Below are 16,818 nucleotides of genomic sequence, written 5' to 3' on the forward strand. Positions count from 1 at the left end.
CCAGGACTGGAGATCTCCACCTTGGATAACCACAAAGCTTGGCGGAGCTGCTAGCTCCAACTCAGGCCTTGAAATTAAACTAGAGTCATTTAGCAGGTCCCAAGAACTTAACGGCATGACCTGCCAGACTCAGCTCCACCCAGGGAAAAGTCACCCAGCTGGGGCGCCAGCCCTAGGAGTGGCTTTCTTCACTGGGTAATCAGAGCCAGAGGCTGCCCCTCCCTTTAGCAGTCTCGACAATCAATTGAAATTCCGTAAACAGAAACCCTGAGAAAGGCTCCAGTCTGGGCTCTGTTTCTAACAAACTCGCCCCTCAGGGAAGAGCTACTGTTTGCTGAAAGACCTCAACTCTACCAAGAACCTAGCCTCATCACAGCATCTCCCTCTTTTGTGATACTCAAAGCAGATCTGCCTCCTATTGAACTATCCTTGGAAGAGGATTGCAAAATCCTGGGTGAAAGCAGAGCATTTTTCTGCCTGTTCCAACAAACTGACTTAAGAAACCAACCAAGCCACAGGACCACAAGCAGTCCAGAGAATTCCAACAAGAGGCTGGTTACAGACACAAGGGAGACACAGGATTTTTCCTACCCCACCCAAAAAAATCAAACAACTTTTTTTATACTTCTTTTAATCTTTAAGTTTTACCTTTTTTGAAAAAAATTGTTTTCCAGTAACTTTTTTTTCTCTTATAATTTTTATTTTAGGGATACATGTGTGTATGCGTTTTTCTTTCTATTTTTTGTATTCTTTCTCCTTTTTAAAATTATCTTTTTGTTTTTTGTTTAGCTCGACTGAATGTCTGATCTTTTTTTCTTCCTTTCTCATCCTTTTCAAGTTTTCCTCTGTTTCATTCTTCTTTATGTGACTTAATTGTTGTCCTGCACATCCTTAGATAAACCCGAAGTTGACTATTAGACCCTATCCCCATTTGTGTACACACTTAATCCACAAATTTATTACTCAATTCAAAATCTCTGAGACATAAATTCCTTAATAGCAGTACTACATGTTTATTCCTATATAATATTTTAAGCATTTTTAAAGTTTTTCACATCTCCTTTATATCCCTCCCCTTCTCTCATTATATTCACGTTCTTCTCTAGATAGATTTTTTTTTTCGTTTCTGCACAATACTGTTAATTTTTACTTTTCTATTTTTTTCTGGACTCTTTTCCCTTTCCCTTTCTTCTTTTTTTCTCTCTCTCTACTTTCATCCTAAAAAACCTATTTCTTGCTTTGACATTAGGACTTAGTTAACTCTCCCAGTGCCTTCCCAATTCACTCTATTCCTATTTTTTATCCACTTCTCTCCCTAACCCTAACAATTTCTGGTTTTCCAAAATCTCCTTTGCGGTTCGTAGCCCATTAATATACAGTTGTTTGATGTTGAATAGATGTGTCTGTTGAACTAGATTGTATCTGTAGACAATTGACAGTGCAAATTCATACTTTGGATGATGCATGCCTTAAGAAAGTGTTCTAGCACAAAACTGGTGCTATTTTCATCCCAAATGGGCAGAGTAAGCGGGAAAAACACAAGAAAAATGGCAAGTCTGCGTATCTCAACCCCCACTCTTGATAATCAGGGGAAAAAACATATAATGAATAATCTAGAGGAGAGTTCTCAAATAGCTCTACAAAAACTGATGGCAAACATGATAAATGAAAAGACTGAAAACATACAAAGCACTCTGTATGAGCGTGAGAGGGAGAGAGAGGAGGAAATCCAAAGGTTTATACAGGAATATCATGAGCATGAGAAAGCTACACAAAAACCTAATACAGGATTTGTGTGAGCAGATTGAGAATACTCAAAGACAAAGGGAGGAATGGTGTGAACAGGCTGAGAACACTCAAAGATAACTACAGGAATGGCATGAACGGGAGCGGGAAGAAGCTAAGCAAAGAGTAAGACAGGAATTGAGAGAGCAGGATGAGAATACAAAAAGATCACCAAAGGCATTCATGGGATCCATTAACAAAGAGCTAAGGAAGTCAGGGAGACCACAAAGGGAATGCTGAATGGAATCCAACAGAAGGAATGGGAGTCCAAGGAAACCATAACCAATCAACTAAGTGAATTGAGAATAAACACTGAACACCAAATTAAGGAAGTAAAGAAGTTCATATAAGATCTAAAACAAAGCTTCAACAAAGAATTTGAAGCCATCAAAGCTGACCAATTAGAAGCAAAAGAAATAAAAAACAAAGTAGAAACTCTGGACAGCAGGTTAGACCATGCAGAAGATAGAATCTCGGGGATTGAAGACAGCCTAGATATTTTAGAGAAAGAACATACAACAATCCAAGAAAAGTTCAAGAAATATGATAGATCTATCCAACACTTAGAAGACACCATTAGAAGGCCTAATCTAAGGATAATGGGTGTAGAGGAATATCTAGAAACAGAAGTTAATGGTCTAGGAAATTTGCGTAACAGGATCCTAGCAGAGAACTTCCCAAACATGCAAAAAGATAGGCCTATTCAGATACAAGAAGCTTATAGAACTCCAAATAGACCAGACCAGAATAGGACATCCCTCCTTCACATTATAATCCCCACAAGATCAACCCAGACCAAGGAAAAAAATCCTTAAAGCTGTCAAGGAGAAAAGATTAATCACCTATAAAGGAAAACCATTAGAATCACCTCAGATTTCTCAGCAGAGACAATCAAAGCAAGAAGAGTCTGGAATGATGTATGCCATGCCCTAAAATCAAGCAACTATCAACCAAGAATACTTTATCCAGCTAAATTCTCCCTCATAACTGAAGGCCAAATAAAAACCTTCCATAGCAAAGAAAAATTGAAACAATACATCTCCACCAAACCAGCCCTACAAAAGATTCTTTTTTTTTTTTTTTTGGGTCCGGTCGTGGGGCCTGAACTCTGGGCCTGGGTGCTGTCCCTCAGCTCTTCAGCTCAAGGCTAGCGCTCTACCACTTGAGCCACAGCACCACTTCCAGCTTTTTTCTTTTTGCTTATGTGGTGCTGAGGAATCGAACTCAGGGCCTCAGGCATGCAAGGCAAGCGCTCTACCACTGAGTCAACTTCCCAGCCCCATACAAAAGATTCTTAAAGATATCCTAAACATAGAAAACCAACAAGACCACAATAAAGGCCAAGAAACTGCACCCAAACTGAGAATCCAAGAATCATAGGAAGAACCCAGTTTTCACAGCCCCCAAGAAGGTAGATAACATGGCAGGAATTCCCAAGTACCTCTCAGTCCTATCTATCAACATTAGTGGACTTACCTCTCCAAATAAGTGACATAGACTGCCTAGTTGGATTAAAAAACAAGACCCTTCTATCTACTGGCTTCATGAGTCACATCTTGCCCATAAAAACAAACACATTTTCAATGTTAAAGGCTGGAGCAAAATCTACCAAGCAAATGGCCTCCATCAACAGGCAGGAGTTGCAATCCTAATATCAGATAAAATAGACTTCAAATTAAAATTTGTGAGAAGAGATAAAGAAGGTCGCTACATACTAATTAATTGACCTCTCCTTCAGGAGGATATTACAATTCTAAATATCTATTCTCCAAACAACGGAGCACCCAAATTTATCCAAGAAACACCACTTTCCCTCAAATCCCACAAAGATCCAAAGACATTAATTGTTGGGGATTTTAACACACCACTCTCCCCACTAGATAGATCAACTTGGCAAAAACTCAACAGAGAAACCGCAGATCTAAACAGCTGCATAGATAAACTAGATTTAACAGACATCTACCGAACATTTTACCCAGAAGCATCAGAATACACGTTTTTCTCAGCAGCACATGGAACATTTTCTATAATAGACCACATTTCATGCCACAAAGCAAACTTGTCTAAATTCAGAAACATTGAAGTTATACCTTGCATTTTCTCTGACCACAAGGGAATAAAATTAGAACTCAATACCAAAAGCCACCAAAGAAAGTCTGGTAACACATGGAAGCTGAACAACACACTGCTGAATCACGAGTGGGTCATGGAAGAGATTAGAAAGGAAATACTAATGTTAATGCTATTGAACAAAAATGAACACACAAATTACCTGCTCGTCTGGGACAGAGCAAAGGAAGTACTCAGAGGCAAGTTTATAGCTCTGAGCTTCTACATCAATGAATAGGAGAGATCTGAAACCAACAATTTAATGACACATCTAAACCTCCTTGAAAAAGAGCATCAAGATAAACCCCAATCCAGTAGATGGAAAAAAATAATTAAAATTAAATCAGAATTAAATGAATTAGAATCCAAAAAAAACTATAGAAAGAATCAACAAAACTAAGAGTTGTTTCTTTGAAAAACTTAACAAAATTGACAGACCCTTAGCAAATCTTATTAGAAAAAGAAGAGAACACACCCAAGCAAATAAACTCAGAGATGAGAATAGAAACATCACCAAGGATAAAAACCAAGATTCAGAACATTATAAGGGAATACTTCTCAGAACTTTATGCTAATAAGTTTGAGAACTTGACAGAAATGGACTTTTTCCTAGCAAATATTGAGATGCGAAAACTCAACCAATATGAGTTAAACCATCTGAACAGGCCCATATCAAGCATTGAAATAGAAACAGAAATAAAAGACCTCCCAGCTAAGAAAAGTCCAGGACCACATAGTTTTACAGCCGAATTTTACAAGGCCTTCAAACAGAGCTCACAGTAATGCTCCTTCAACTCTTCAATGAAATTGAAAGAGAAAGTACACTACCGAACACATTCTATGAAGCCATCATTACCCTCATCCCAAACCAGGCAGGGACTCATCAAAGAAAGAAAACTATAGACCTATTTCTTTGATGAACATTGATGCAAAAGTTCTCAACAAAATTTTGCCCAATCGACTTCAAAAATTCATCCAAAAACTCATACACCACGATCAAACAAGATTCATTTCAGGGATGCAAACCTGGTTCAATATACGCAAATCAATTATTATTATTCATCTCAACAACAGGAGCAAGAATAAGAACCACATGGTTATCTCAATAGATGCAGAAAAAGCATTCGACAAGATCCAACACCCCTTTATGATGAAGGCTTTGGAAAAATTAGGAATCCATGGAACATTCCTCAATACAATAAAGGCTGTATATGACAAACCTACAGCCAGCATTATACTTAATGGTGAAAAACTAAAGCCATTTCCTCTTAACTCAGCAATAAGACAAGGATGTCCACTCTCTCTACTTCTCTTCAATCTAGTATTAGAATGCCTAGCTACAGCAATAAGACAAGATTCAAACATAAAGTGGATCCAAATAGGGAAAGAAGAAATAAAACTCTCCCTCTTTGCAGATGACATGATCTTGTATTTAAAGAATCCCATAGACTCCACTCCCAAATTACTCCAGCTGATTCAAAACTTTGGCAAAGTAGCAGGGTATAAAATTAACCCCCCAAAATCAATGGCTTTTCTGTATGCCAACAATGAGATAAGTGTGGCTGAAATTAGGAAAGCAACTCCATTTGTAATAGGTCCACAAAAAATAAAATACCTAGGAATTAACTTAACCAATGAAGTGAAGGACCTGTATGATGAAAACTTTAAAATCTTGAAAAAGGAAATCAAAACACAACTTAGAAAATTGGAAAACCTCCCATGCTCATGGATTGTAAAGATTAACATCGTGAAAATGGCAATACTTCCCAAGGCTATCTACAAATTTAACGCAGTACCTATCAAAATTCCTACCTTATTCTTCAAGGAAATAGAAGACGCAATCCAAAAATATTCATACGGAACAATAAAAGTCCCCGAATACTAAAAACGCTCCACAACGGAAAGAACACTGCTGGAGAAATATCAATACCAAATTTCAAACTCTACTATAAAGCCATAGTAATCAAAACAGCTTGGTACTGGCATAAGAACAGACAACAGGACCAATGGAATAGAATTGAAAACCCAGAAATGAACCTAAAGACCTATAGGCATCTAGTCATCGATAAGGGAGCTAAAAAAATAGAATGGAAGAAAGACAGCCTCTTCAGCAAATGGTGCTGGCAAAATTGGTTAACTACTTGTAGAAAACTAAAGCTAGATCCTTACATATCACCCTGCACCAGAATCAACTCCAAATGGATCAAAGACCTCAGAACCAAAGCAGACAATATGAAAACATTACAGGATGGAATAGGAGAAACCCTAGGTCTCCTTGCCACAGGCCGAAATTTTCTTAATAGAGATCCAGAAACAGCAAATCAAAGAAAGTTTGGACAAATGGGATTGCATGAAGTTGCAGAGCTTCTGCATGGCAAAGGACATAGCTAGCAAGATCAATAGAAAGCCCACGGATTTGGAGATCTTCACTATCCATACAAGAGCAAGGGTCTCATAACTAAAATATACTTGGAACTCAAAAAATTAAATCCCCCAACAACAAATCCTCAAAGAAACAACTGCCCATTAAATAAGTGGGCTAAAGACTTAATGAGAAACTTCTCTGAAGAGGAAAGGAAGATGGCCAATAGACACATGAAGAAATGCTCAACGTCCCTAGCCATGAAAAAATGCAAATCAATACAACATTGAGATACCACCTCACTCCAGTTAGAATGGTAAAAATCAAGAACTCTAACAACAACAGATGCTGGAAGGGATGTGGACAGAAGGGAACCTCACTTGTTTGTTGTTGAGAGTGTAAACTTGTTCAACCACTTTGGAAAGCAGTATGGAGTTTCCTCAACAGACTTCACATAGAGCTCCCCTATGACTCAGCCATCCCACTTTTGGGCATTTACCCAAATGTTTACAAACAAGACCACACTAAAGCTACCAGCACAACTATGTTTATTGCAGCATTATTTACCATAGCTAAGATCTGGAACCAACCCAGATCGCCCTCAATAGATGAATGGATCAAGAAAATGTGGTATATATACACAATGGAATTCTATGACATTGTCCCATTTGTTAGGAAATGGGAAGACTTGGAAATAATTATACTAAGTGAAGTAAGCCAAGCCCTAAGAAATATAGGTCCCATGTTTTCCCTTATTTCCAATATCTAGTATATGTATGAGTCAAGTAGAAGGTCAGATAATGTGATGTTAGGAAAATGAACCCTTAGATATATATATTAATTTTTTTCTTTCATGCATTTTTTTCTAAGGCATTTATAAGATTATTTCTTTGTTGCTTTGTATGTCCCTCCCCCACAGAATAACCCCTGCTTTCACTATATTTCATGTCGGTATAATTTGTGGAGGAGATGGGGGAAAACAAGTGGTTTAAGGATACAGGTGGACCTGTTGCAACAATGAGAAGTACAAGTTGTTATGTCGAAAACGAACTTTTCAACTTTGGTGAGGGTTGGGGGGGTGGGGTGGGATGATTGGGTGGGGGACTGGGGGGGAGCCTGGAAGGGATGTGAAGGGTAAACAAAGTTGGAGGCTGCAATGCTTGATAAGAAATGTACTCATTATCTTGCCCATGTAATTGTAACCCCTCTGTACAGTATGGTCACAAAAAATAAAAATTAAAATTAAAAAAAAAGCATATTGGAAAAACAAAAACTAAATTTAAGAAGTGAGACACTTAAAAATTATGTACGTTTAAAGAAATGCTACCGAGAGAAGAAAAGGATAGGATGAGAGGAGGGGAGGGATAGAAAGAAACAAGAAAGCAAAAAAAATAAAAATTATTAAAATTAGTTACTTGATAATTATGTAGGTATAAAGCGATAATACTGCTTTTAAAGAAGTTAAGCCTAAGAGGTTGTGAATTTAGTAATACATTTCTGGATTAAGTATGTACACAATAGGGAATAAGGTCTAATAATTGAGACAGGTATATATCTTGGGATGAGCAGAACAGTAATTAAGTCATCCAAAAAAAAGAGAGAGAAAAATGAAAACAATAAAAAAGGACCAAAAGCTCAAAAGAGATTAAACACACACACACACACACACACACACACACACACACACACACACACACATACACACAACAAAAATAAAAATTATGAGAAAAAAAGATTAACAGAAAACACTTTAAAAAAAATAAAAATTTAAGAAAAGTTTCAAAAAAGAGTTCCTTGATTTTTTGTTTTTTGGGGGGGTGAATGGGAAGACCCTGTATCTCCCTGTGTCCATAACAAGTCTCTTGGTAGAGTCTCGGGTCTGCTTTTGGTGTTTGGTTTTCCTATGGCTTGATTGGTTTCTTGTCTGTTTGGGCAGGCAGAAACTGCTCTGTGTTAGGCCTGTTTTTTGATCCTCCTCCCAGGTTAGTTCAGTGGGAGGGAGATCTGCTTGGAGTATCACAAAAGAGGAAGATGGCTGTTTCCTCTAGTTTGGAGATGCTGTGATGAGGCTAGGTTGTGGGTAGGGTTGAGGTTTTTCAGGAAACAGTAGTTTTCCCTGAGGGGCTAACTCCTGAGACACTCACAGAGCCCAGCTTGGAGCTTTTCTCGGGGTTTATGTTTACTGAATTTCAATTGTTTGTCTAGGCTGTTGTAGGGAGAGGCAGTCTCTGGCTGTGTTTACCTGGTGAAGAAAGTCACTCCTCTGTGGGCCGAGTTTTTTCTGCCTGGGCTGGGTGACTTTCTCCTGGGTGGAACTGACATCATAACGGTCATCATAACTGTCTTCATAAACCTATTGTGTGATCGTGGTATTTCCCCTGCCAGGTAAGTATGGGAAGGGATGGAAAGGGGAAACAAAGGAGGAGGCTACAAGCTTGATAAGAAATGTACTCATTATCTTGCCCCTGTAATTGTAACCCCTCTGTACAGTATTTTCACAATTAAAAGAAAAACCTATTGTGACCTATTGTAACATGGTAAACCTACTGTGACCTCATCACCATTATAGCATCACCAACTAAGTATAACATCAAAATATTATTATCACTCGATATTGTGCCATCATATTGCCATTGTGATATCACTGTTCCATTGGGTTTTTCAAACCTATTATGACCTCATAACATTTTACAAAACTCGTGGCCTTTGAGCCTATTAACTTGTGAACTTGCACACTTATGATGCATAAAACACAAGACAATCCAATGAGGCACATTGACGATAACTTTATTTATACTAGAAATGGGCCTCCATTTACCTTGTCCTGGGCTGTACACTCAGTGACAGCCCAACCCCAACCACCAAACCTCAGATGTCCAGTAGGCATAGTTAATTGGTTTGCAAAAGACCAACCCCCCAAATTATCATCTCCACGCTCCAAACTTCAATAGGTAAGAGTTTTTCTTTTCCCTTATTCCCTCCTTCTTTATAGACTTTTCCTTCATTTCCCTTTTTCCCTTCCATCACTTCCTTCTTCTCTTTAGGCCTCTCCACTACACTTCTCTGGACTGGTAGCCAATTGGCTTCCTTCCCACCCTGCTCTCCCTCAAATTCCTCTTCTCCCAGGTCTTTCCCCTCCTGCTGTCTCACAACTTCCTTCCTTGCAGGTCATTCCTTGATTTTCTTCAATTCCTTTGCTCTGACCATGCAGCCTATATATAGGTTGAACCCCTCCATCACTCCAGTGGGTTTCCTGCCTAACAGTTTTCAACCATCACTTCACAAACTGCTTGTTCCCCAATCAATTCTTCACAGTTCATTATGTGAGGATGACATCCTACCCCCTCCAGCAGCATGCCCTGCTCACTTGTGTGGCATGCCACATGCACGCCAGTGGGCCAGGTCATGGGGCAACATTGATTAGTGGGCCCTGCTCATTATTAGGACCATGCTGCTTCATATATCCCCCAATGTTTTTCATGTCCAATCAAATCCTTGATTCCTTCTAACCAAATCCTAAAAATTCCCTTCTCTCCACCCAATGAACGGGCTTAAAAAGTAAATTTAATAGAAAACAAGTAAATTATAAAAACACACTAGTTAGCACTAATTAACACTTAGTAAGTCTTATCCTTAACAGTCCATCTTGCAACCTTCTCTGTATATTGGTCCACTACCTATTCCACTTGAGACTGATGGATCCAATGCTGTTTTCATGCTAATTCAATAGGCGACAGTGAAGTTAGCACCACCAATAAGGTCTTTGCCACTTCGGTTCCAATTCAGGAGCATGATGAATTTTTACCCACACCAGCTGTCCAGGCAAGAAAGAGTGGGTGGAGTTTCTTATTTTCTTTTTTCAACTCCATTTCTTAGTTTATTTCACTTACCTGGGGTCTAGTTTTTTAATTTATTTCTGAAGTAAGATGCTATAGAATAAACTAAACTACTCTCCTCAAAGAAAATTTCCTTCCAACTGGATTTAATTACTTATTTTATATTTGAAATTTTTATTTTCATCCTAATGTTTATTTTTAAACACTTTTTATTATTATTATATTTAAATAGTTGTACAAAGAAGTTCCCATTCTACAAAACAGTACACAAATACAAGGTGTCTGACAACATTGTCACCCATTCCTCCTAACCCTTCCCTTCTCACAATTTTTTGTAAAAATTGAGATAGGTGATTACATATATTTCACATATTTCACAGTATTGTGGAATTGTGATACTTATTTAAAGTCACAAACACATTTTAACCTTGACAAGGCAAATTATTGTTATCATATTCCAAAGTTTGTTAATTCTATGAGCTTTTACAATCCAAATTATTTTTCCCACCTCAGGTGATATTTACATTTTTTTTTCCTTTTGCTTAATGTAGGTTATTCCATCTTGCCCTCTTTCCCTCTCATTCATCTCTTCCCATCACTGTGTTTGGGTTGCTTAGTTATTTTTCTTCTATGTCCAGTGTAGCTGATGGGCCCCTTAGTTGTATGTTGTTCCATTTTCCACTTATTGTGTTCCTCCTCCTGGCTTCCCTCCATTGCGTGCATATTTCTGCCGACTACATAGTTAAGAACATGGAGTCATTAATGGTGATACAACAAAATGAGTGGCTGTCCATTGTTTCTCGAGTCCTGTTTACTTTGTCATACCTTCTTGCATTTTGGCTTTAGCATCCATGTATCAGGTAGACCCTATGCTGTTTGTCTCATTGTTCTTGGCTTATGTCACTCAAATAATTTGGTCTAGTTCCATCCATTTCCCTGCAAATACCTTCATTTTGTCCTTTCTAATGGCTACATGGTATTCCATTGTATATAGGTTCCACATTTTTTGGGTTCACTTATCATTTGTGGCTTTTCTGGGTTTTTTCCAAATCTTGGCTATTGTGAACAGTACTGCAACAATCATAGAGGTGTGTATGTCTATGTACACTGGTTTCTGTTGTTCAGAGTAGATGCTTAGGAGTGGTATGGCCAGTTCATAGGACAGGTCGATATTTAGCTTTCATAAGTACCTCCAGACTGCTTTACAAAGTGGTGGTATTAGTATACATTCCCACTAGCAATGTAGTAATGTTTCTTTCTTTGTATCCCTTCCAGCATTTGTCATTGGCTTAATTTAGAATGTGGGCCAATCTGATTGGAGTAAGGTGGTATCTCAGAGTTGTTTTTATTTGCATTTCCCTTACAGCCAGGGATGATGATCATTTCCTCATGTATTTCTTTGCCGTTTTTATCTCTTCTAATAAGTTTCTCTTTAGCTTCCTTGACCATTTCAAGATTGGTTTGTTAGGTTTGTGAAGGGTTAGTTTCTTGACTTCACCATATATAAAATAATGGATATTATAATATAATGGATATTAGACGCTTGTCTCTTGTATTGCTGGTAAATATTTTTTCCCATTTCTTCTCATTTCCTGGTAATCTTTATGATTCTTTTTTTTTAGGCTTTTATAGTTTTCATGAAACAGACCCTCTATATCTTTAGTTAAGTTAACTCCTGGACACTTTTTATTTTGATGTTATTGTGAATGGGGTTGTTTCTTTGATTTCCCTTTCTATTTGTACATTGTTAGTATACAGAAAAGCGATTGGTTTCTGTGGGTTGATTTTGTATCCTGCTACTTTGCCAAATTGGTTTATAAGCTCTAAGAGTTTGGGGATGGAGCTTTAGGGATCGGTTATTTATAAAATAATGCCATCTGCAAAAAGAGATAGTTTATCTTCTTCCTCTACCATGTGGATCCCTTTAATGTCTTTCTCTTGCCTTATTGCTCTGTCTAAGAATTCCAGAACTATATTGAAGAAGCGTGGATAGAGTGGGCATCCTTGCCTTGTTCCTGTTTTTAGGGGAATTGGTTGTAGTTTTCCCCTATTAAGTATAATATTGGCCTTTGATGTGCCATGTAAGATTTTTATTATGATATGAAATGTTCCCTCTATTCCTATTTTTTTTTCATAGCGTTTAACATAAATGAGTGCTGAATTTTTATCAAAAGCCTTTTCTGTATCAATGGAGATAATCATGTGGTTCTTGACCTTGGATCTGTTGATGTGATGGACGAGATTTATTGACTTACATATGTTAAACCATCCCTGCATCTCTGGAATGAAACCCACTTGGTCATAATGTATGATTTTTTTTGAAATGTTTCTGGATTCTGTTGGCTGCAATTTTATTGAGGAGTTTTGTATCTGTCTTAATCAAATAGATTGGTGTGTAGTTCTTTTTTGTTGGGTCTTTGCCTGGTTTGGAGATGAATGTGATATCAGCTTCATAGAATGAGTTTGGTATTACTCCCTCTGTTTCTATTTCTCTGAAGAGCTTGAGGTCTTATAGAATTCTGTAGTGAATCCATCAGGTTCTGGGCTTTTCTTGTTGGAAGATTTCTGGTTACTTCTACTATCTCATTGTAGGGAAATTAACATGTTTAATTGATTTCTTTCTTCTTGGTTCTGTTTGGGCAATTTGTATTTCTTATTTTTCAGGCAGAAAAAAAGTTTATTTACTGAACTGCTGCCCACACCATGTATGGTGGAGAAGCATAGCTTCAAAGGAAGGGGGCGACCACCTCTGGGCCAGAACTTATCTAGGCTAGGGAAAGGAAGAAGTTGGCCAGGTGGGGAAAAGTGTAGACACACTGGATCTCGATGTGACCTCAGGGTCTGGGACCCTCCTAAGGTCAGATGGGAGGCTTGTGACCAGAGGTGGCCCAGGATGTGATCTAGCAGGAGGAGAAGGTGACTGCTTCCAGGTCTGTTAGTTACCCATGTAACAGATATTGGGCAGAAACTTAGCCAAGAAGGAGGGAGGTGTTCCTGTTCAGACCTTACATTCCAGCCTTTTGATAATTATGAAAAAAGGTGAAGATTCTCTCTGGCTATTTCCTGTTTGCAAGGGGTATCAACAGTAGGGGTAAAAGGTTGAAATGAGATCCCCTCTGGGAGAAGGCAGCAGGCAACAGCTGTCACTTCGGCAATGAGTCCTGTGATGAAGTCTGGAGGAGGCAAGTCTCTTGGACGAAGTATGGAGACATCTTACAAGGCATTGAGGGACTGAAAAAATACTAGAGAGCAAATAAATGGCAAGAGGAAGGACTTGGGGCTGAAAATGTTGGTAGAAATATCCCTAGCTACTTCTGACATCTGGCGACTAGGTAGAGAACAAGTCAAGTGACAAAGGCAAGAATATAAATTCCTGTCCAATTGAAAGGTAGACAGGTATGGTCATTAGATGGGCAGTCTTCTTACTTCTATTGACCTACCTGCTCTAGTTACTTTTGAAAGGGCAAGCATAAAGTGGCTGATGTGGTATCATGTCCTCTTACTCTTTTCCATGTTGCTTTGTTCTGCAGACTGGCTGAGTCTAAGTGTCGTTGGTAGGATGGTTTGTCCCAGTTGGTATTAAAGGAGGTATGAACTCAATTCCTGGGCACTGTCCCTGAGTACCTCTGCTCAAGGCTAGCACTCTACCACTTTGAGTTATAGAAACTCTTGCAGTATTTTCTGATTGGAGATAAGAGGCTCAGTCCAACCTTCCAGCCTGGCTTTTTGCAGGTTAGTTGTGAGATGGAGTCTTAGGGATTTTTCACCCCGGGCTGGATTTGAATTTCAAATTTTGTCACGAAAATCCTTTGTTATTTCCAATTAAAGCAACAAGAAGATCAAATAAAATAAGTAGAGCTTACCTGGTCCTTATCAAGAATTGACCAAATATTCTGCAATGACACAATGGGCACAGATATGCCCAATATTTTACAATGACATGGTCAGTACTAGCCTGAACAACACAAAACAAAAAAGGCAAAACTAAAATCCTAAAATTTTAGACAACAATGTTCAGACACCTTTGCTAACAAAGCACATCAGATGGTTGGGCCTCAGTTACCAGAGTCTGTGAAAAGAGCAACTTGTTAGAAAGGCACATTTGAATAGATGGACGGAGGAGAAGAAAGCTTGGTGGAAGGGTAAGGATTGGAGGGGGCCAAATCCTTCACCCACCATTTGACCAAGATGGCGAACTCAAGATGGAAAATTTCTAAAAAAATGCAAAGAAAGCCTGAACAAAAAATCAAGCCTAGTTTGGCTAGAGTTTTAGAGGGAACCTAAAATGGGTCCCCTGGACCCAGCCAATGTCACATGCTTCATGGCACAATACAAATAGTTGTAGAAAAGAAATGGAGAGATATAGAAAGTTGGACATGATTAGCAGAGAGCAAAGAGATCCTGAAAGTGAACAGACTTCGGACCATTTACCATTGCAGAGGCAAAAATTGTCTAAATCTGAGAACAGCATAAAAATATTAGGTGCTCTGGCTATCCAGGGAGCACAAGAGGCATTTCAGAGGGGTTTCATGACTCGGGCATGACTCCTAGCACCCCGTTAAATGAGTAGGCCAGTCAGTCTGGTGAGAGAAGGAGAGCTGACCAGGCAGAAACGATGTCCCTACTTCCCCTAGAGCAGTCTAGAGAGAAATGGCCAAGATCCCATAACCAAGCAACATCGGGTTCGGAGGTGACCAGCCTTTCCGATTAAGGCTATAGGAACTCTCTAGCATGGTGCCACATCTGAACAGAGATTGAGCAACAGAGAGCCGTAGAGAGTAGTTTCACTCACCAGAGAAGAGAAGTGGTGTGGATGTGGATGTGAAGGCCAGCAATGGTATTGGTGAAAAGTATCCTGTGGTGTCTCAAGGCAGTTTAGTTCACAGAAAAGGAGTGGTTAGGAAATTCTAACATTTCCAACTCAAAAACCCCATCTGAGTTACAGAATCATATGTAAGGAACATTAAATAGGTAAGTTTCATTCGGTAGCCTATGAAGAGAATACTACACACTATTAAGGCAGGAAAAGAAATTTATTTACCGAACTGCTGCCACAACCATACATGGTGGAGAAGCAGGTCCAAAAAGGAAAGGGGAGATATCAATTTGTATTTCTGTAGAAATTCATCCATGTCTGCTAGGTTTTCCTTCCTTTGTAAATAGAGTCTGGAATTATTTCTTTATGATTGTTTGGATGTCTTGGATGTTTGTTGTAATTTGTCCTGTGGTATCTCTGATAATATTGATTTGGGTCTCCTCTCTTATTTTGTTAGTTTCTCTTGCCAGTGGTCCATCAGTCTTAATTGATTTTTTTCTTAAAAACAGTTTTTTGTTTTATTAATTTAATTTATAATTTTCTCAGTCTCTATCTCATTAATTTCAGCTCTTATTTCGGTTATCTCTTTCTGTCTAGCAACTTTAGGTTCAATTTTTTTCTTGTTTCTCTAGTAGTTTTAGTTGTATCATAAGATAGTTTACTTGGTCTCTGTTTTCTTGATATGTGCACTGAGAGCAATACATTTGCCCCTCAGGACTGCTTTCGCTGGGTCCCATAGGTTTTTTTGTGATGTTTCTTCATTTTCACTGAATTGTAGGAACTTTTTAATTTCTACTTTAACTTCTTCTGTGACCCATGTATTGTTCAACTTAGTTCAGTTTAATTTCCATGTGTTTAAGTTTTTTCTAATTTATGCCTTGTTATTGAGAACCAGTTTGATTCTACTATGGTCAGATAGAATACAGGGTATTATGACGATCTTTTTGTATTTGCTTAAATTCCTTGTATGAACTAAGAAATGATCTATTGTAGAAAAAAATGAAGGGGTTGGCAAGAGTTAGACCCTGTTGGTGTACATGCCTGTAATTTTAGCTACTCAGGAGGCTCAGACCTGTGTATTCAGGTTCAAAGCCAGACCAGACAGCAAAGTTCATGAGGCTTTTCTGGGGTTGTTCAGCACCACTCCCTGCGTCATGTCTGGGGTTGTTCACCACCTTTGCCACCATGGGCTGGGCTGGGCTGCTTATGAAAGCCAGTTTGGAGAGGCCCTCCACCCTACCAGGAGTGAGGTGTTAACCAGTGCTGTTGCTTCAGGCTGGGCTGGGCTGCTTATGTGGGCCAGTATGGAGAGACACAAGCTGCCATGGGTCTGGAGTTGTTCACTGCAGCTGTCCCCATCCCAGTTATCACTGCCACCCCGGGCTGGTCTGGGTTGTTCCTGTGGGCTAGTGCCAAGAGGCATTGTGCCCAGAGTCTGGGTGGTTTTCCACTACTGCCAGCTGCTGCTGCTCCTCCAGGTTAGGCTAGGCTGTTTACACCAGCAGGACAGAGGTGCCACACTGCGAGTCAAGGGTCATTCGCCACTGCTGACAGCTGCTGCTGCTCCTGACTGGGTTGGGGTGCTTGCACCAGCCAGGCAGAGGCGCCATGCCAGGGAGGGTGAGGGGAATCTTCATGCCTGCTCTTCTGAGATTTTGGTTTGTATTCTCTGGGTTGGCACTGGAACTGGGGAGCCTTCTGTGAGCCTTGGGTTGTTTGTGGGTGTGTGGTCCTAGGAGGGTCCAGAGTCAGGCCACTTAAGCAAGCTGGCACAAAGCTCCACCACTTAAGCTGCTCAGCAGGGAGCCCCATCACCATCAAGGGCTTGGGGAAGGGTCTTCCCACTTTACTATCTGTCTGTGTAGGTTTTTCCCCTTTCTTTTTTCACTTCCTGTATCTCTCTGAGTAAT

Source organism: Dipodomys spectabilis, unplaced genomic scaffold (genome assembly GCF_019054845.1).
Source record: "Dipodomys spectabilis isolate Male_0828 unplaced genomic scaffold, ASM1905484v1 ptg000105l, whole genome shotgun sequence".
NCBI classification, from domain to species: domain Eukaryota; kingdom Metazoa; phylum Chordata; class Mammalia; order Rodentia; family Heteromyidae; genus Dipodomys; species Dipodomys spectabilis.